Genomic DNA, 22,089 nt, shown 5'->3' with positions numbered 1-22,089 from the left:
GGTGATGATACACTAAAAAGTGAACTCTTTAAAAGTGACCGTTGGTTTTCCTGTTTGAATTGTTTTACACTAGTCATTTGGGGCCCTTTACAGCTTGCTGTTCGGTGTGAGCTGAGGCTCCGTGTTGAAGGCCGTACTTTGACATATAATTGTGAACTTTTTATACATGCTGACTTGGATGGAGAGTTGTTTAATTGGCACTCATACCACATCTTCTTATTTATATAAAAAACACAACCTAGAAAGCTGTATGCTGAGCAATATAAACCATACTAAAACCAGGAAAACCAGGGGTGATCGCAGGTGCTCTGGTAGGGATAATGCTCCTCATGTGACACACTTCGTGGAATAAACATTATATTCTACCATAAATGTTGAGATTCGTCGCAACCATAAGCTACTGTTAGGCCGCATTATCAACAGAGCATGTTTTGATAACATGCTAAATGAATGTGATAAGTAGAATATATTTTTCCATTATTGAACGACATGTGTTTCTAATTGATAAGTTTTCGTTTGAATTGCTTGCACTTTGTCATCTCGTGGCCTTTTAAAGCTTACTATAAGGTTTGGATTTTGTGCTTTTTGAAAGCCGTATGGTGACCTATAGTTGATGTCATTTCCAGCCTAGAACACATTTTGACAATTTCAGCCTAGAACATATTTGACAGTTCCCACCTTAGAACAGATTCTAACAATTCCACCGTAGAACAGATTCTAGCAGTTCTACCCTAGAACAGATTCTGACAGTTCCACCCTAGAACAGATTCTGACAGTTCCAATCTAGAACAGATTCTGACAGTTCCACCCTAGAACAAATTCTGATAGTTCCACCTTGAGCAAATTCTGACAGTTCCACCCTAGAAAAAAATCTGACAGTTCCACAATAGAACAGATTCTGGCAGTTCAAACCTAGAACAAATTCTAACAGTTCCAACCTCGAACAGATTCTGACAGTTTCACTCTAGAACACATTCTGACAGTTTCACCCTAGAACAGATTCTGACAGTTCTATCCTAGAACATATTCTGACAATTTCACCCTAAAACAGATTCTGACAGTTCTATCTTAGAACATATTCTGACAGTTCCACCCTAAAACAGATTCTGGCAGTTCCACCCTAGAACAGATTCTGACAGTTCTATCTTAGAACATATTCTGACAATTCCACTCTAGAACATATTCTGACAGTTCCACGCCAAAAGGGTTCTTAGTTAGAGTTGCCCTAAGATGGAGCTGTTCTAAAAACGTTCTACGAGAGAATGTTCTGACACTTTTTAAGAGTTAAAAACTGAACCAAACTGTAGTTATGAAGTTAAATAAATGCATATTTGCTGTAATAAATGCATGTTTGCTGTAATAAATGCATATTTGCTGTAATAAATGCATATTTGCTGTCGTGTTCTTATATTCAATTTTATTCATACTAAACTTTTAATATAATAGTTCCCATGTTATAAGGTATTATTACAAAGTATTACACTTACATTAAAAAAATTGTATAATCAAATAGATAAGTACAGTCGCCCTTTCATCGTGTTTATCGTATTAAGGAGGTACCCAACACTTTGACTAAAATAAATGTGGCTCGTTTAATTTTTATCAAAATTTTGACAAAATATTAGCTTTGGACTGCTGATAAAAATATAAAAAATTCAAGAAATTTAAACCACACAATTTACAGTAATAATTTCATTGGATATATAGCAGTTTGACAAAAAATAATCTTGACAATTGAGGAAAATGATTTTTCTTCAATAATAGTATGTGATTAAAACGTTCAGCTGATTTTTAAGAGTTAACTCCCTTGGGTGTTCTGTACCAGCAAATTTTACAAAAATCCGCACTGCCGACGACTGTCAACCGTCTGTAAAAAAAATGAATGCATTAAATATCTCAATTTTCATTTTAAATATATCCGACCATTTGATTTTCGGCCGGGGGAAGGGGGTACATTTTTCGTTTTTTGCTATGACCGCTTATTTACTTTGCACGGGAAAATCGCGAGAACATTTATGTATATTCACAATTATATTGTACAGAATTGTTTACTGCATTATTCTGCATATTGTTGGACAAAATATCAATTTACATCTGTCTTTGACAAAGTTTTTTTTTCCTACATTACCAGGTCAGAATATTCTTTTCCAAAATCTCCCAGAATATAAAATTAAGAAAATAAATGATTTTATCTCGAAAATTCCGACAGGAACGGTGTCTTGTGACATTTTTGCAAGAAACAATACACATACATGTAAAGTCATTCCTGCAGGAATAATTGTATCTATTCAAAGTGTCATACTCATAATGGACCATTCCATTTAATAAAAGAAAAGGGGGATGGAGGTTACCTTGTCAAGAACCCCCTAAAAACATTTTCAGGCAAATTTCAATCCCTCAGATGCTTGGTTTTAAACCCTTCAGATGCAAAATCGTGCCATCAATCCCTCATTTTTACATATTTATACACGAAAAGACCCCTTAGATACAAAAATGGGTACTCCTCAGATACATTATGAGCCAATCAGTACTCCTACGAAATAACTTGTAATACCACTCTGAAAAAAACATCCTACATACTTTTCAGATATTAAATGGAATGGTCCAATACAAAGATAAATCTTCCATCAATCTAAACATTCGGGTATTTACTATTATTGTTCATTGCGAAATCTATGTTATTGTTTTAAAGTCAAAATTAGAATATGGTCGTTTTTTGTTTGTTTGTTTATTTGGTTTTGTTTTGTTTTGTTTTGTTTTTTTGTTTTTTTTTGTTGTTGTTGATGTTTTGTCTACATTATCAATTATCCCCTACCAGTTAATGTAATCTACTTTAAATCAATTTTAAACAGAAGTCGTGTTCTTCATATCAAGCTCTCAGTTTTTAATGAGATAATGCGTGAAATCACGTCAATAAGCCAGCAACCCAACAACACAGAAGTGCTTTAAACCGGAAAAGCAATAAACCGTGTGCTGTTTGAACGTACTAAGGTGTATATCATAAACATTTACGGCACTAGGGTTTTTCTTTGACAGAGTTATATCGGAACTTCTCGTATTCTTTACGTACCTACTATACAAACTGTCCTCTTGTTGTATAGAACAATACATATTTCACCGTTGGAGCAGGTAGTTCCTGCGCATGGATCGTTTTGCCCCTAAAACAAAGAACAACCGTGGTCAGATTCATATTTAAACTAATCGAAAAATATTTGCCTTCTCAGAATTGATTGCAGGATTTTTCGTTGTCATTAAAAAAAGAATTTAATTTTCTTTTGATCGCACTAACATTTGTTAGCCTATGCATTATGTCTCTTTTCACTTAATTCCAATGTACTATACAAGAGAAATCATTTGGGGTTTTGAGTTCACAACCCGCTAAGAATTCGCCGTTTCAGAATCTTAAGGACTATGGGTAAATTCGTTTATCGTACCCATAAATAAAAATAACGTCACGTCATTTGTTAAGTATCCATTGTTTAAGAAATGTTGAACCAATGACAACGTTTTGGTGTACGCTTTTTGGAAATATTACCCAAAATGCATTAGATTCTGAAACGGCCTATAATAAAGGAGTCCAGAAGTTGTCATGTATTCTCTTAAACATTATTTTTTGTTTGCTTTGATTTTTGGTTTATAGCCTTATTATTGTTAAGAGGTCAGAATATTTCATCACATATCTGAAAAGAAGCGTAAATTTTCAAAAAGCGACTTGGTGTTGTTTTCTTAACGCTTCTCTGGCAATATGCCGCATTTTTGCGCCTGTCCCAAGTCAGGAACCTCTGGCCTTTGTTAGTCTTGTATGTTTTTTTTTTAAATTTTGGTTCATTTATATGTTTCTGAGTTTAGTGTGACCTCCATTTTCGCTTATCTAGTATACATTATTGTTTAGGGGTCAGCTGGAGCCCGCTTCCGGGTACGGGATTTTCTCGCTGTGTTGAAGACCCATTGGTGGCCTTGGGCTGTTTTCTGCTCTTTGGTCGGGTTGTCGTCTCTTTGACACATTCTCCGTTTCCATTCTCAAATTTAATTGTTAATGATCATATGATGATAATAGATAAGATACATTTATTTTATTAAAGTGTCACGTATTGATCTTACACAACAGTAAATATTTACAAGTACAATCACATAAAAAAAAAGATCAGCACCCAGCCTATAAAGACTTATGAGACACTATAGATAATGATAATGAGGCGGATAAATAGGAGGTCATAAGGTACCAGTCAGCAGTCACAATATTTTATCCATGAATTTATACCAGGCGAAAACATTGTGATTTTAAAGTCAAACAAGGAAGAGAGGTTATTTTATCTTTTTTTTTTTTTATTATTTTCATTTTTTTTTGGGGGGGAGAGAGGGGTGTTGTTTACGATCCTCAACCAAAACTTTGAGTCAGAGTTAAGATAAAAGGGTTTTCCGAAGTCAAGACATTTTTTTATTTCCATTAAATTTTGAACTCTGAACAGTCCTTATTAGCAGACTGTTGGTTTTCCCGTTTGAATGGTTTTACCTTAGTAGTTTTTGGGGCCCTTTATAGCTTGCTGTTTGGTGTGAGCCAAGGCTCCGTGTTGAAGACCGTACTTTGACCTATAATGGTTTACTTTTGTAAATTGTGACTTCGATGGAGAGTTGTCTCATTGGCACTCATACCACATCTTCTTATATCTTAAAATATGGGAATCTTAATGTTTATCGTTTCCCATGTCTTTCAAGTTGCCATTAGCAACGGATATATTGTTATTGTCGTAAAAATTGAGACCAAAATAACAATTATTGCAGAAATAAGAAATTGATAACTTATACTAAAAATGCAAATAACCAATGGTGATACCCCCAATCCCCAAAAAACAATGATACATCTCGTCAATTGATGAAATCTGTATATTGACTTCTGAGTGTCTTGACCTATTCCGTATTTGGGTTGCTTTCCTTGTTTCTCCTTTTATTGACTCCAAACAAATACTTAAATACAGCTATGCAGAATGGTTGTTTATTATATACTAGACAGTAAATACATGTAGATTGTATGTGGATTATTGTCTTTTTCTACGGACAATGGTGTTGTCTGTCCTTTGGGCGGATTGTCTTTTTCTACGGACAGTGGTGTTGTCTGTCCTTTCGGCTGATTATTGTCTTACGGACAATGGTGTTGTCTGTCCGTTTTGGTGGATTTTTGTCTTTTTCTACCGACAATGGTGTTGTCTGCCCTTTTGGCATATTTTTGTCTTTTTCTTCGGGCATTGGTGTCGTCTGCACTTTCTCGACGTGTAAGTTTCATTGTGTAATTTCAGAAGTGTATTCAAGCGGGGGTGCGTCCGGCGAATTAAAACAACCATTGGGAATTTCCCTAAAATCAGACAAAAAACTATTTTAGGCCATAAAAACGTCTAAAAAAATATTTATGGATTTTGTTACGGTCGCGCCCCGTTCAATATCCTAAAAATCCTGTGTGATCTGTATAAGCGCCTACATTTACATCGTTCTGTCTTTTTCAATGAATTCAAATATTCAAATTTGCGGAGAAAAGTTTAACTTATTAATTTTTCTTACTTGCAACTTTTTATTTGTATGCTTATTCTTAAACTTTAAATTGTAATACTAAATATAACTAACAAATAACTTACGCCTCTCTCTCTTGTTACATCCTTATAGAAGTAGCCCGTGGCATCTTTTTCAGATGATCCCTTTGTATTGTAACAAAGTTCACACAAACGCGACTCCCGTTTGAAGTTGAAAAACGCACAGTCTGCTCTCCGGATACACTCGTTAAAACAGGCTTGTGGTCCAAGAGAAAAAAACGTTTTATAAGAGGGCGTCAACTGTTTTCCTTCAACTGTATCATTGATTTCTTTTCGGTCAATTTTACAATTTTGTCCGTAGTTAATTTGAAATGTTGATAAAGCAATAAATAGGAATATCGCTTTTGACTTTCCCATTTTCATATGGCTCTTTTCTTGGTTTCTCGTTCAAGTACTATAACTTCAGTCCTTTTAATTAAAACTTAAAAGATGTAACTGTCACCTAACGAGAAAATAAAATATCCAGATTATGTAAATGATAACTTGTCCTTTCTAAGTTTTTATGATGTTTTACGTGAAAAAAAAGGTGCTTATATTCAATGAAGTGCAACGCAATGAAAATATCACGCATTCATTTCTCTCAATATTCCTTCGCTTTTTCCTTATCTTCACGACTATCGAAAGTCATAGAATTCCGCATGATGTAGACTTTGTAAAATTGTCGATTAATGTACTAGTAAATTGATTCTATTAAGTATACATTTACTAATAAATTCATGTGCTGACGTAGACGATGTAAGTGCACATGATGTGATCTGTTAACGTTCTTACACAAAAGTTTCCCTATCGAGTTATCCATATCATTGGTTAATATTTCAGATGTTTTGCGATAATTAGCCTTTTACTAGATGAACAGTATGAAATAACATGAATTGCGCTTTCAGATTTTGTCCGTGTCCGAGTTGAACCCGGATGGAATCCGGATGCTTTCGTTGTGCTGTATCCTTTTAATTTATAACTTCACGATAAAGTTTCGGTTAACTAATTAAATTCTCCTATTACGAAACTGTTTTTTCTTCATATTTCACTGAATATTTCATTAATTTGTTATTGCAATTAAATTCTAGTTTGCAATTGTTTAAAACCATCCTGTTCATTTATTTTGGTAAAGTTTTTAATAATATTTCAAATAATATGCAATTTAATTGAAAAATTCGATGACCACGCGAGTTCCAATAAATCTGAATTTTAATCATAATATATTAAGTCTATTTGAAATGTTGTTGATATCAAATAATTATTAAACGAGATATTAAAAAAAATTCAATACTATACTTTAATCATAGAAAGAGAGAGAAGGTTTCTAAACAATTTATCAATTTATAAACGGGCAGTTTTATGAAAGACTAAGTCGGATATAACTTATCACCGAATATGTACTTACATTAGCAACACGATAGGTTCCGAAAATGGCACAGACTCTGCTTATATTTCTGGACCACCTGAGATAAAATTAAGTGGGGTTCTGGTTGCTCAATCTTTAGATTCTATGTAGTTTTTCATGGTCTTATTTTGTCATTTCGTCGGCTTTTTTTTGTCATTGTCCGTTAATCTCCCCTTGGTTTTCTTCCGCCTTTTTTACATTAGTATTCTCACAAAGTCTGTATTTGAAATTTTGTTGATGTCAATCATCATATATCGAGGATATTATATAAATTTAAAACTTTCAGTACTTTAGTTTAGAAAAAAAGAAAAATTCGGATCCTTTAGTTTCTAATAATATCTTAATTTCTAAACGGTGAATCTTAAAAAGTGTGTTATACATCATGTCAATACCGAAGCCACATGACCGAAGCATTCACCAGAAATAAAAGGTATACAAAACACCTAGCTTGATAGCTAAACGACCATGTTATACGTCATATCTTCATTTCCATTCGCTACTTTTGGTAACTTGCTATTTGTCCAAAGCTTGAACAGTCACTAGCTATTAGTCGATAGCTTCAATAGTATCAATTTGAAAATATGTAAATTGACATAAAAAAATGGCAAATTCAGAAATACGGGATAGTGCCACAGTCAAATAATAAATGATATATTTCATTATTCACTTTTCAACTTAAATACTGAAACGTGAACTATTCAATTATAAATAATGAACTATTTCATTATTCATTATTGAATTTCAATTTTGAATAATGAATAATGGACGTACTTCAGCGCGGTAGTTATTAACTGTTAGAATTATTGTTGGGTTCTTACTTTCCTAAAAAAAAATGAGGCGAAAAATGTAAAGAATAGAGAACAAATGCCAGCTTTATTATGAAGATCAGAGAATAATGAGTAAACGTTTAAAAAAAAAAACGAAAAATATGCCCCAAAAACTTAAGTAACACATAAATAAGACCCCGACCTTTTTAGATCCTCGTGACAGTAACCATGGTAACCAAACAACTCAAACATCAAACCACGTATACATATAGTGGTAAAACAGTCTTCAACAGTAGACAGTTGCGTTGTAGGTGTAACAACAACAAAACATACTACGTCACATCCGGTTTCATGCTAAAAAGGGTTGAAAAAATATTCTCTTGAATTTGATAGTTGTAGGAAATTTACCCTGCATTACATTGCAGAACAACATTTCTTAGTCATAAACATACATATGTGTTTCAAAGCACCATTTTTTTTTATTTTGTGTTTCTATTAATATCTTCGAAATTTGAGGAGACATGGTTATTAAACCTTGTAAACAGGAAAAAAGGAACGAAAGTTTGGATGATTTGCTTCTGGTGATTGTTATTATGTTTTACTCAATAAAATGTTAATTGAAATTTTCACAGTAGTACTGGACAGAATCAAATTTTTCCCTGGAGTAGAGTTTACAGTTGTTCAATTCAAATATGTTCTTTTTGGTGTGTTTTTTTTTTTTTTTTTCACTAATACTTTAGTTCCTAGATTGTCCGTTTTACCGTGTTCGATTTCATTTTACACATAATCGTCACGTGATAACGTCAGAAATTTATTGGGATCAGTACAACATTGACTACATGAAAAAATGAATATTTAGACGATTTCACCTCGCGGAAGGTTTTCATCAGGGCGAGGGGGTCAATGAACAGCGTAGTCGACTTTTTTTTAGGTGGAAATCTAATTAAATCATAACATCTGCTTAATTCGTCTGTGTAAAATCACGGCATGTGCAGAGAAAAATGTCCCGTGATACGACTTTTTCAATCTCCACATTGAAACAACAACTTTCCAAGAACTCTCCTTCCATTTCCCTAAATTACAAATATAACTTCAATTTAGATTGTTTGTTACAATATCTGAATATTCTTTATAGTAACAGGTCTCATCGATTTTTATTGTATACTTCATTTGATAATTGGAGAGAAATCAAATGAATTATTGATAAGAACATCAGGAAAATTCATTGCTAAATATCATGTTTTGCTTGTAATTAAAAGCTTGTTAATATAGAACTATTAAACAAGAGTATAATTACTTGTACTGTATTCAAAAGCGATATTTAACATTTATATCCGCTGGAACATGTGCATCTGATATGTTCGACTTGGTAGTGATTTCGAGAGAGTGAAACGCTTTTGGGATGTGGGATATAGGGCGTAAAAAGTGGGGGTGAGAGAAATAGGGTGTAAAAAAGTGGGAATTGGGATATAGAGGTTAAAAAAGTGGGATCTATAAATGACGGATTTAATAAAGTTTTTTCAAACTATTTTCCGAATACTATATTTGACTGCTATGTAAAATTGTACTACTTTATTGTTATATGTTTTCAATGAGAAATACTTTTTTAAACTAAAAAGAAGGAAAAATTGGAAGTGCAATCGAATTACAAATAAAACGGGATTTGAGAAATAACCACCTCCGTGTACACTCCCCCCATCATTTTTGGAAAGGAATTGAAGATAAATCAAATGAAATATTAATAAGAATATTAGTAAAAATCAATTGCTAACTATCATGTTGTGCTTGGAATTAAATAAAACAAGAATATCATTATTTGTACTAGGTTTAAAAGTAACATTTAAAACTTATATTCCGAATACAGCTACATTTTTGTATCCGCTAACTGGAACATAAGTATCTGAGGTGTCTGCCTCGATCTTCTCGTTATATAGCTTGCTGGCAGTGATTTTGAAGGGGGACACGCTTTTGTATGAATTCTTTTGATATAGGGGGATAATGAAAAGTGGGGATGTGGGATATAAGAGGTACAAAAAGTGGGATATGGGAGAAAGAAGGAAAACAAGAGTGCACACGCTGAAATGTCTCGCCTGATTTACTGACCATTATTTTTTTGTTGAAAGTCTTAAAGATAAAGGTTTTACATAAATTTAACATTTTTAAAGATCCATGACAATGAGGTCAAGGTCAGATAAATCCTTTTTAAACAGACATGTTCACCTTACAATTATTCCATACACCAAATATAGTTGACCTATTGCTTATGGTAATTGACAAACAAACCAAAACACAAAAATTTAGGATTAAGAGCAAATCGGCTCCGATTTAAAATATTTCAAGGTTATGGTTACATGTATTCCTTAGGACTGTTACTTAGTGAAACCCATTATGTTTAAATTAAGGCTCAGCGTGTCGGTCTAGTATAAAGCAGGGTTCATATTCATAACACATGGACATGTTTTCGTCCTAACATGCATGTAGTATTTGCCACAAGACGTTAATCACCAATCATTCAATCCGTCTTCAAATCATTTCTTTGACTAATTATACTGATTGGTGTTTAATGCCACTTTCAGCAATATTGTGCTATTTCTTGACGGTCATTTTTTATTGGTGGAGGAAGCCGGAATGCCCGGAGAGAACCGACGTGCCACGTGCGGAATTTGACCTCACAACCTCAGTGTTCACAGGCTAGTCATACAGTAGTTCAACTAATTAGTACAGTAGTGCAACTAATTAGACCACTCGGCCACCAAGGCCCCCAGCAACTATACATGCATTAGATTTAAAGTCAATCGTAAGTGAGTTGACTCTATTGTTCGTAATTCTCGTTGTTATCCTGGGAAAAAGTAATCTACGGTTTTGTATGTATAACTAAATGCAATTCTGTGGAACTTTGATAGTACCTGTTAAATCACTGTTTAGACTACGGGGGATTTAGGAACATGACAGCTGTTTTTTACGACCCTATGAAACTCCGTATTTTGATCATGTTGATCGGTTTTGCTCCGAAACTACTTTTCTTCGGAGTTATAGCCCCTTATTGAAGGAAGTGTCTTATATTCGCTCCTGAAATTATCTAGAATTATTACTTTTCCATAGGAGTATTTTCTTTGAAAATTTGTGTATGTGGAATATAATTCATGATCTGACTGTAAGTGAACGTACATTTTCTCTACTTGCTCACGAAGATTGCTTGTGCATCTTGTTCAAAATTTCCTTTACATTTCTGTAAAACAACTCACAACACAACATCTACTCACAACACTATAGCCAGAGTACCGTTGTATTCACCTCCGGGCGAACGGTTCATCGGAGTTGGACTTTGGACTCTGGACTCGACGCATTCTAGTTTTCACCGACTATGACTGCCAAAGATCAGATTGGTCGTTTTGACCTGCCGCCTGAGGATCAATCAAAACTTTTATCTGTGGAAAATATGATAAAGGATAGACACCTTAGTAAGATTCAAGCTCTCTCTATGGCAGAGCTTCGAGCTTTTAATAAACATTTCCATAAAAAAATTATGATAAATGAGATGAAAGCTCTATTACCAGACTTCAGTGATAGTATTATATCAGAGGCCTGTCACTACGTATCAAACGCATTAAACAACGAGAGTCAAAGGGTCTTAGGTGTATTAAAACGTAGTCGCAAGCAAGCACCAATATCAACCAAATTGAGCCGAGAACAAGACAGTGCTGTTCCTAAGCTAGTCACTACAACCAATGATGACCTAGATAATCAAATACTTAACGATCTGTCTGACTCGTTGGTTAACCTCTGTCTCACTCAAAATGAACCGATAGACAACTGCGAAAACTACGTTAACAACGCTGCTGATTCAGAAAATTAAGACACTAGCCTTACAGCTCTGAAGGAAGTACAGACTTCACAAAGCGGGGGAATAAGTCATTGCATCGACAAGTCAGATGACTGTGTGGTTGATTCATCTTTGCCAAGATCGAAAAAAACTCAAAAGCCCACCAAATCTAACGGAGTCAACGAAATGGCTAGCTGCATCTGTAACGCAACAGAAAAAGGCGACATGATACGGTGCGACTGGTGCCGGGACTGGTTTCATGAGAAATGCATGGGCATAAAGAAGAACGAAAAGATTGGTTTCTGGGTTTGCTCGATTTGTAGGGACATCCCGATGTCGATCAAACGTATCGAGTACCAGTTGAACTCTGTGATTTTGAACAATATGGACTTAGTCCGTGACGTAGCTTCCAGAATTACGCAGATAAATGAACTGCAAGCAGAGAATGACCGCCTTCGGACCCTTTTGAACAAGACAAGTACATTCGAAGTTTCGCCTACTCCTAAGAGTGCTAACCGACGTAAAGATAAATCCAAAAAACAAAAAACTGCTTTGAAAGTCCATGAAGAGACCCTAGATGAGGATGTTATGAGTCGATTCAACAGTATTCTTACCACAGAACCTGCACTAGTAGCAAGATTTAAGTCTGAAACGGTCATTTTGGTCTGATCAAGTCTTAATCGCCTTGATTTACTGCTAGGGAAAAACGTTAAGACCTGTTTAGACTTTCAGACTCTGTTCCGATATATCGTGTTCAGTCAGATCAGTCGGGTCAAGATAAACAAGACAGATTCTTCTAGCGTTCAAATAAGACTTGATCAGATCACGTTCAGATAAAATAAGACCAAAGGTAAAAAATCTGTTTAGTTGCTGTAAGATCGTGTTCAGTCGTGTTAAGATTTTAAATATTTTAAATAAAACGAGCGACACTTTATCTGTGTTTATCAGGGGTTACTCCCCTTTATGAAGAAAATCGGCATAGCTTGGAGGATATTCTTTTGTGGTCTTTTAATGTAATACTGTATATCTATTTCATTAAATAACGTATGCAAACGTACAATTCATTTTTCGCGATAGAACTTTTAACATTTAATTGGTTATATAAGAAAAGATTAATTGTTGTAACCGGGAAATGTGTTAGTCATTAAAACTTTGCAGTCGTGCTTTCTGACATAAAGTAGTCCTGTATTTATTCATTCCGCCCGTAAAGATGTAATGACAAGTAATATATCCCAAAGATGTTCTGAAATTTTCTTAAACATTTTTTTGTTTCTAATGTATAATTATATTTCTGATCCATATAGAATTTGTCAAAAAAAATATATTCTAAGTATCTAATTTGCTTTATATTTTTAAATATTATACAGATGACATTTGCTTGGTGAAAGTTATTTACATTTTAATTAACGGATTATCTAAGCAGTCAACCGAAACGGGTTGTCATAAACTATCTAAATAATTACCCGTGCAACGCTTATGATGTTTTATCCATGGACGTAAAATGAATAAAGTTCCATGTTTTATCTTATATAAGGATTTACCGGGTAAAATTATTACACTGACAAATAAAACATTATTTTTTTCAAAAAAAATGCAACATGAATAAAGAATATTTTAAGAATTTAATTGACAGTTTCATATTTACCATTAGGTGCCTATAAAGACCGATGTCGATACCTCTCTTGATTTTTTTTTTATCATCAAGTTTTTTTTTAGGAAGAACTAATACAAGAATAAATCATATAATAGAAAAATATCAAACAACATAAAAGTTAAGAAACGATTGATAAAATCTTGTGTACGGTTTATATTTCTGTTTCGTATCAGATTTTTTTTTATAACACCAGCGTTACTTCTCATTTAAAAAACAGTGAGATGCTTACTTGCTTTTTCAGAATTGACCAAAAAGCTATAAAATAACGTAGCGAAATGACCGTACTTATAGATTAGAACTTTGTTTTTCCATTTTGAATTGTTTTACACTAGTTATTTTGGGGACCTTTAAAGCTTGCTGTTCGATGTGAGCCAAAGCTCCCTGTTGAGGCCGTACTTTTAATCTATAGTTGTTTTATACTTTGTGACTTGGATGGAGATGATTATTTGGCACACATACCACATCTTCTTATTTATAGTAACCGGGAGCAGTTTATAATATTTTCATTTCGATAAAAAAGAAATATGCAATTCAGTAAATCAAATCGATTTGTACCATATTGTTACATTCAAAAGTCTTTAACTGAAGTAAATGATTGATAGAAATACATTATTTGTATTGCATCGCTCCTAAAATAATGTCCAGTGTTAAATATTACACATCGATGATCACTTAGATGTTCAACTGATTCAACAGAAAATTAAACTTAGGACTAGGATCAAATGCAATTCATTACGTTACAATTGTATCCAATATTAATATTGCTAATAACATTCAGTCGAGGAAAAGACACATGTGACATTGATATGCATTGGTTTGTTCTAGCCTGATACGGCGAGCGCGTGTCGACAAAAAAAAGGTCATGTTAACAAGAGAACAATTGTTGTGAATCAGAGCCAAATTGACCTTTGTTCCAACTTTACTCATAAATAATGCGTGCTTGTGGACAAAGGTCACAGACGAAAGGTCACAATTCAGTTTCTGAGACTATTATCTTTGAAAAAGAAAATACTTATTTTTAAAAAAATATTTTGTATGTATCTTGAACTATTGTATATATAAACCAACTCTGTAAACAAATGTATTAAATAAACAAATAATTGTTTAGTAAACAAACTATCAAAGTGGCTTGGTACCTAAACAGCTTTATGGTGCTAAGAAATATTATATCATTTGCATGATTAAAATTTAATAAATCTTCATTTACCAAGGCTAATAAACAATTTCATAAACTTTAAAAAGAATATATGTAATAAAAAGTAATTTTTCAAGATATTTCTCTTAATACGTAAACAATTGTCACTTCCTGTCCTGCGACTTTTTGTCCTGTGACTTTTCAGTGTCCGCTTACTGTTAAGAATAGGACCTCCCTTACCCATGAACTCCCTTACTAATGGAGAGAAAGCTGTCGGGACTACCAATCCTAAGTGTTAGAGAGAATAAAAAGTACACCAGTCATTCTCAATTTTATATGTTTTGCGTAAAACAAAACGGTTTTAAATGTTGAATTTAAGGATTGCTCGGATTTAAAAAATTAAATCTTTTTCATTTGCGTTTCGTTAAAATCATCCTGAATATTATGTAATATTGTACGCTGAACATTCAACGATCATGGCCAAGCATGTGTTCTTCAAAATGCAATCTGTAGAAGAAAAAACACGGTTTTAAATCATGAACATTGGAAATCAAGAATCGTGTGTCGTGTTCGACCTATAATCCTTTATTAAATAGTCGAAATTGACTATTAATATATAGTTTTTTTTGCAACTACGTAACTCTATATATGCGTGCTTTTGCCACTTTGCTTAGAAAAAATATCATATATCTTAATTCTCTTTCAATAACATTTCCTTATTCAATTTGCTACTCGTCTACCAAATAAAATAGACATTGTTTCATTTTTGTCATTTTGGTTAAGTTCTTGGAAGATCTCTCAGGTAAATATCAAAAATGAGTCCAGAGTTTTGACGGTTGTGAATTAAGGATTAGTTACTTTATGGAATACTTATTTCCTTGGATGGTAGTACAAACTTGTATTTTATCCGTTAAAGTTAGTCTGCCTGTTTAATAATTTGCAGTTTAAAGGAGAATTCTTCGTCTTTTGCAAATAGTTTAAGAATAAAATGAAAATTTGCTTTCGATTGCATTCAGGCAGAGAGAAATATGTTTTGTTATATTTCAGACGATTTTAGTACGGATATTAAACTATAATTCTTAATCTCTTCCAATTTACAAATATAATTTGGTATTGTTTTTTTTGCAAATGGTAGATGAAACTTGTATGTTCTAACTTTTTCAGAGGTCTGTGAAATCTTGAAAATATGACGTTCCCGGAAATCACAAGTCGCTATATAGAATGCTTGTAAAATTCAGAAACTTGCAGTACGCTCATATTTAATACTTTTCTGTTCAAAAAGAAAGTGTAAAATAAGAAGGCGAAAACGGGAAAAAGGAAGGGTTGTGACACGAACACGTTCTTCGCAATTTAATTCTAAACGAATAGTGATTATCTAACTTTTTGTTCAAATATAGAATATACACAATCAAATCTCTAACTTATCCACGCTTGCAACTACCTTTTTATTGACAGGTTTCTGCTGGCATTTGATTGGACAGCAGTTTAATATAGGCGTGGCAATCTATCACATTTATCCAATCAGCTGTCAATTTAGTTGGGTTTTTTTTTATATAGTGAATTGATCATCAAAAGGACGTTGTTGCTATTGTTGGCCAGGGAATTTCTATACTAATGAAAAAGTCTATGTGTGTGCTTGTCAGATAGAAATAGACAACGCTTATATTTAAGAAAAAAAAAGTGATGAAAAAGAAATATTACTATGCTTTATATTTAGACTAATTCACTTAAACTGTGCAGAGACATATAATACAATACAATACAATGTATACAGACGAAGAAATAACGCCACGTGTAGCCAGGATAAAAAAAAATGATGATTTTAATTATGCTAAAAATGATATATTATCCAATCAAAGGGGAAGCGTACGATATGTCGGCCCCTGAATCCGCCACTGACCAAGCAAATTACGACATAATTAAACAATTAACAACTTTGTAAAAAAAATTATAGAAAGGCGTCTTTTTATTCCATATAATTTATGATATTTTGTGGACAATATAAATCTTAAATCAGTGTTTCAGAGTCACATCAGATAAAAAAAATAATTGTAATTTCTGCCACAAAAAAAAATCGTATTTTAGAATCACGAAATAATTGAAATCGAATTTGGATTAGTTTTGTGCTCAATGGAATTTATTAAGACTTTAAAATATCTATTCCTTTATAGTCACTATTTTGAGATCGAATTTAATGAGGTTCATATATAAGTATGTGCCAAAACAGAAAATATACAGTTGCAAATTAACGGGTACAATGTACGTCTTAACACTGGCCAGGACCTCCTGAGTGCACTCAGGACATACAAAGTGCACCCAGGACTCTTCGTATATGCACACAGGAAAAATGTTTATATTCTTTTCACGTTGTTTATTTTAGTGGAAACTATTGGAAGATTTTGAAAACGAACTTAAATAGATATTCAATATTTTTATAAAATAATGAGGGCACGTGTCACGGATTTCACAACTACTCATCCGTGAATAATCCAATCAAAAAAATTGATTGGATTATCCTTATTGCTTATGAATATTCAGATTCAATATTTAATTAATCTATCTTATGTATATCATGTTATAAAACAGTGTTTTTATAAAATTTAATAATGCGAAATTTTAAAGTTTTTTTTCGGAATTGATTTATGTAATTAAATACTTTGTGTATTGACTTTAACGATAATGGAGAAAAAAAACTCAAAAGTCCCATTTAATGTATTTTTATACAGTTTATGTGTAATGAGCCAGGTAAATTAATTTTGTTATACGTTCTGCAGTTCTAAAGTAAAAGAAATAAAAATTGGTTTGTCTATTATCAGTTCGTTTTTGTTTTTCTTCGTGAATTTTTTCTCCTTTCCAACATCAATGAAATAAACGAATATTTTATTTAATATAAACATACAAAGTGTTCTTTGTTTTGTTTTGCTAAGTCATATATCTTGGTAGAGTACGTGCTTTCATTGGTTTCTTTCTTTGGTTTGGCTAATGGGCAAGTTTTTGTTTTATTTTTATTTAACATCAGTGCATAAGGACTAAGTCGTTGTAAGCACGGACTGAGTATCTTTCAACAGTCTGCGAAATAGACTTTCTCGCTGTTCTTGATTATGAGTCTTGCAAAAACAACATTAAATTGATATGAAATAACATGTTTTCTGTAAAACCCAAAAGTTCATAATTTCTCATGAGCTCGATTTAAAACCAAATCTTACTACCTGAAATTGTTAAGAAAAAAAACCAAATATGATAAACGACGGGAGTTCAATGTACGCATTATTTTAGCCCGTTTGTGAAAGGGGGTCGGTCTTGATCGGGACAGAAAACTGACAGAAAAATGGAGTCAAATTCATTATACATGCAGAATTTATTTTCTCATTTAAACTCGTTCAGGCTTGTATCCATGGTAATACTGGAGAAGAACGATATTAAGGAGAAACAACACATTACTGTTTGAGTTTGATTATTTGAAAATCGTATTTTTGTAAGTACGGCAACAAATACAGATAAGAACGGGTTTCATACAAAACTAAATATTGCCTTATTAAAATGTTGATGACAAATTCCTTCTTCATATTTTATTTCCCTATTCAAACTCGTTTGAGGAATTTATTACTCACTGTGTATCATCGGTACAGCGGATATAGCTTAATAGGTACTTCGAAGGGTGAAAAGCTATATACCGTACACTCATTTAACTATGCACCGTACAGAAGGATTTATGTGGTCAGCTATACACTGTACACAACGCCTCTTTCCGGAATAAAATATCGAAAAATAACATATGTATGAAAGATTTCAATGCCAATTATTGAAACAGCTATACTTATTACGCACACACAGTGGCCTGCTGATGAATATAGAATCATATTGGATGAGACGAGTGCCAACATCTTTGACAAGTATTTGCACATGTTTTAGTAAGCGTTCTTGTTTTGGAAAAATAATGAGACTTCTCTAATCATCAACCTACCACCAAATCGATCATTTCTTAAAACAACAATTATGTTTAGATTGAGGTACACATTGATATTATGTAAACAAAACAAAGACTTTCTTACCGTGTCAGAAGAAAGATCACATCCGCTTGGTTAGTACCTATATCCGCTGTACCGATGATACACGGTGTTACTGGACAAGAACGAGTGAAAAAAGCGACAGTGTCTTGTAAATATGTGGATGCACTTTCAATAGTCACACACATATTTTATAAACATTTATTTCGGGAATTATTTTTTAATTTATCATGCGCTCTATTGATGCCAGATTTTCCTTTTTTTACTATCAATGTTCAACCACACCTATGCATTCTTATATTATAGGACTTTCTTCGTAGATGAAACAGGGGTTTTATCCAAAAAGGACGCCACGTTTTGCAATGAATAAGATCGATATTATTTTTAACGTTTTCAAATGAAATAAATTGAATGGAAAATTTCCAGACTATAGACAAGACAAGACACATGTACATATACGTAGACTTCGTTTGGATGCGACATGTCTTTAAAATTAATACAGTTGAAATAAGACTGAGAATGAAACTTTTTTCTGTTAACTATGTACCATAAATTTAGGTACATCTCTCTACGATTAATCTTCCTCTGAGTATATGCATGGCTTGGGCGAAAGAAAAGCAATTGATCTATACTCATGCAAATAACCCTTTCATTTATGAATTCTTATAAACTGAATTAAAAGTAATCAAACGGAACTCAAACTATAGGAGATGTGGGATAAACTTCAATTTGACAGCAACCAAACGACAAAAACGCCATAGGTAAATCAGATATGTCTTTGAGTAAAAGCCAATTTCTATTTTTTCACTGTTTTTATTTCAAATAGCGCAAACAAACACTTTTTCCAAATATATTTTTTCTAACAAAGCATAAAAGAAAAGATCAACAGCCCTTTTATCATTACTACTTAGCAACAAGGAAGCATAATTTTACCAGTTAAAGATTGGTTGGATCAATTTACAAGGTGATCAGACATTACACAAGAAGAGCGCGTGTTCCGTAAATATGTTAACTTGTATTTGTAGTATTTGTATTTTTATCCATCTGATGAGTTAAGCCTCTTTCAACTGATTTTTTATAGTTCGTTCTTATGTTGTACTGTTGCACCACTGTCCCAGGTTAGGGGAGGATTGGGATCCCGCTAACATGTTTAACCCCGCCACATTCTGTATATGTATGTGTCTGTCCCAAGTCAGGAGCCTGTACTTCAGTGGTTGTCGTTTGTTTATGTGTTACATATTTGTTTTTTTTTTGTTAATTTTTTGTACATAAATTAGGCCGTTAGTTTTCTCGTCTGAATTGTTTTAAATTGTCATTTCGGGGCCTTTTATAGCTGACTGTGCGGTATGGACTTTGTTCATTGTTGAAGGCCGTACGGTGACCTATAGTTGTTAATTTCTGTGTCACTTGGTCTCTTGTGGAGAGTTGTCTCATTGGCAATCATACCACATCTTCTTTTTTATAATAACTTTTAAATCTCTTAATATTTTCGAATCAACTTTGAACATTTTTTTTACCTAATAATAATAAAGTTTGAGAACTTTCCGATATCTTTGCTTTATACAAAAATAATCCAGTTTGGTTACTTTAAAAAAATTGGGTAGACAAGATGTCCTTTTTGACCATATTCGAGACAAACATTGACGATTTTTTGTGCAGTTTAAGATTATTCTTAAAAATCAAATAGTGGGGGTTTACGCCTGATTTGTCTAGCAAAATTGAGTTAGAGGAAAGAACAAAGAAAAATGTCACGAACCGAGCACACTTTTACAGTCATGTCTACCAGATGTATCTTAATTTTCTATAAAATCATCGTAAACTTCATTTAATATGACATCCAACATAACAAAAATCTGCTATATTCGACGGCAAATTGAATTTTTGTTTTATTGATCTTCCTTAGAATATCTCCAGAAGAGGTCCAGATTCCTTTTTTTTTTTGGACTCTTCACCAGAAGACATTCTGGAGATGTGCAGAAGAGACAAATAAAACACGCCCCAGGTGTCTACACGAAATGTCAAGGTCTAAACGTCATGAGTTTAATATTTAAAATTCGAGAATACAATAAGCAAAAACAATTATATGAAAGAATCTAAATAATATAAATACTCATTATTTTACACGTATTCGAGGGATAAAAATAATCAGTTCTACAAATTGCTGTTAAATGAAATATTTAAGCCAATTTTACAAATATTTATACCTGCCTCTGTAAAATGTCATATTGAAGGACCACATTATTTTTATTATCGTTAGACATGTTAGAGACACTGTTGCAAAGCTCATTTTCCGTTCACTTTAAAAACCTACAAAAATTGCCTAAACTTTTTATCTCAGACTAGACAGCGTGAAAGATCAATGACACTTTGGTAAGTGTACAAACGGCGTTTTGACAAACCGGTAAATAATAATGTTTTCGCCCGGGGATATGAATTTGACATTAAAGGGAAAATTCGCGATTTTTTACTTATCATCTTATTATGTTCATAATACCATAAAAAACATATTCACCAAGTTTTATCTGGATATGAAAACTAATAAAGAAGAAAATTGGGAATTATTAATTCTATTTATTCGAACTTCCTGACTTCTGTGACGTAGTTTAAGTCTTTTTGCATGCCGGGAGTGGAATTAATCTCATTTAAGTCTTGTTCGTTAATCATCTAATAACGCGATTTATAGCGCATCGACGGCTTTTGGCGTAGCTATTAACCAACTAATAATTAAGAAAGTAAAGTGATCAGCCGTGCAACTTTAAAAATAAAATGTACGATTTATATTTTAAGAATTTCTGATATGATTATAGTCATTATAGTAATAAAAGTAAATCATACAATAGAATATTTTTATGAATTTTTTTCCGACGGATATTTTCAACAAACATATAACTGATAGTGTATTAAAAATGCATGTTTGTATTCTCACCTTTTACTTCAGTCTAGCAAACATTTCCCGCTAGTACTGTGTAAAATACAATGTGTATTGTACTTTGACACTTAGTGACTACCTGTTGAATGCGTGGTTAAATTCAAAGTATTTAAAGGTTTGCATTCTGTTATTCTAATCTTTTGATCTTCACTCAGTGAATTTTAGCCGTTACGGTTCACCGTTCCAGGTGTGAACATCATTTCGCATGAATGATAAACGGGAGTGATAGTTTGAGACAGAAAATAAAAAAAGAAATATAATTATTTTGGGGGAGTAATATGGTGGCACAATAACTGAATAACCGTGGTATATTTTTATATTTTCCGTAAGCTCAGTTTAAAATGAATTATGACTGCCTAATATTTTTGTAACAATGAAATACTGAATTAATTTAATTGAATAAATAATAATGGCATTCTAAACACGAGTGTATGAACTAAAAATTGTACTATTTTAAATTAGAATCGGTAACCTTGAATATTTGAAATAGATAATTACCAATTGCAATTATATAATTTGGTCCGTCCAAAGCGATCTTTATTTACATATTCAGGAATTAATGTCCTAATCAAAATATTTTAAATCTCACAACGTATAAATACTTCAGCCATTTGAAGAAAGATGTTTAAAAAATTGACAGGAAATTTAAGGTCAACCTAGTCTTATTGGAATGAGATCGAATAATTACGAACAAAAATTATTTTCCGGTTTGAAAAACATAAACAAAAATGATAAAAGAGAAATGTGGGTTTGAGACAGAAAAAATAATTATTTGGGGAGGAATATGGTGGCAAAATACCTGAATCGC

The 22,089-nt window shown here is 32.8% G+C and overlaps 1 long non-coding RNA gene across 2 annotated transcripts in view; it reads right to left on the bottom strand.

Annotated features, from left to right (window-relative positions):
* Positions 1–1,395: 1,395 nt before the first annotated feature.
* The window catches only part of LOC127721511 (uncharacterized), a 259,855-nt gene continuing 239,161 nt past the window's right edge, over positions 1,396–22,089 (bottom strand). Inside the window, exons 1-3 of one of the 2 annotated variants that reach the window (XR_007991273.1) lie at positions 5,628–6,405; positions 3,071–3,158; positions 1,396–1,867 (exon numbers count right to left, since the gene is read on the bottom strand). This is a non-coding gene — a long non-coding RNA (uncharacterized LOC127721511). Of the gene's footprint in view, positions 1,868–3,070; positions 3,159–5,627; positions 6,406–22,089 lie in introns of those variants that run through there. The other variant, XR_007991272.1, reaches the window with a different exon arrangement.

The sequence above is a fragment of the Mytilus californianus genome, unplaced genomic scaffold (genome assembly GCF_021869535.1).
Source record: "Mytilus californianus isolate M0D057914Y unplaced genomic scaffold, xbMytCali1.0.p SCAF_12, whole genome shotgun sequence".
NCBI classification, from domain to species: Eukaryota; Metazoa; Mollusca; class Bivalvia; order Mytilida; family Mytilidae; genus Mytilus; species Mytilus californianus.
The sequence above is the reverse complement of the archived record's forward strand: the minus strand, read 5'-3'. Positions and strand labels throughout refer to the sequence as shown.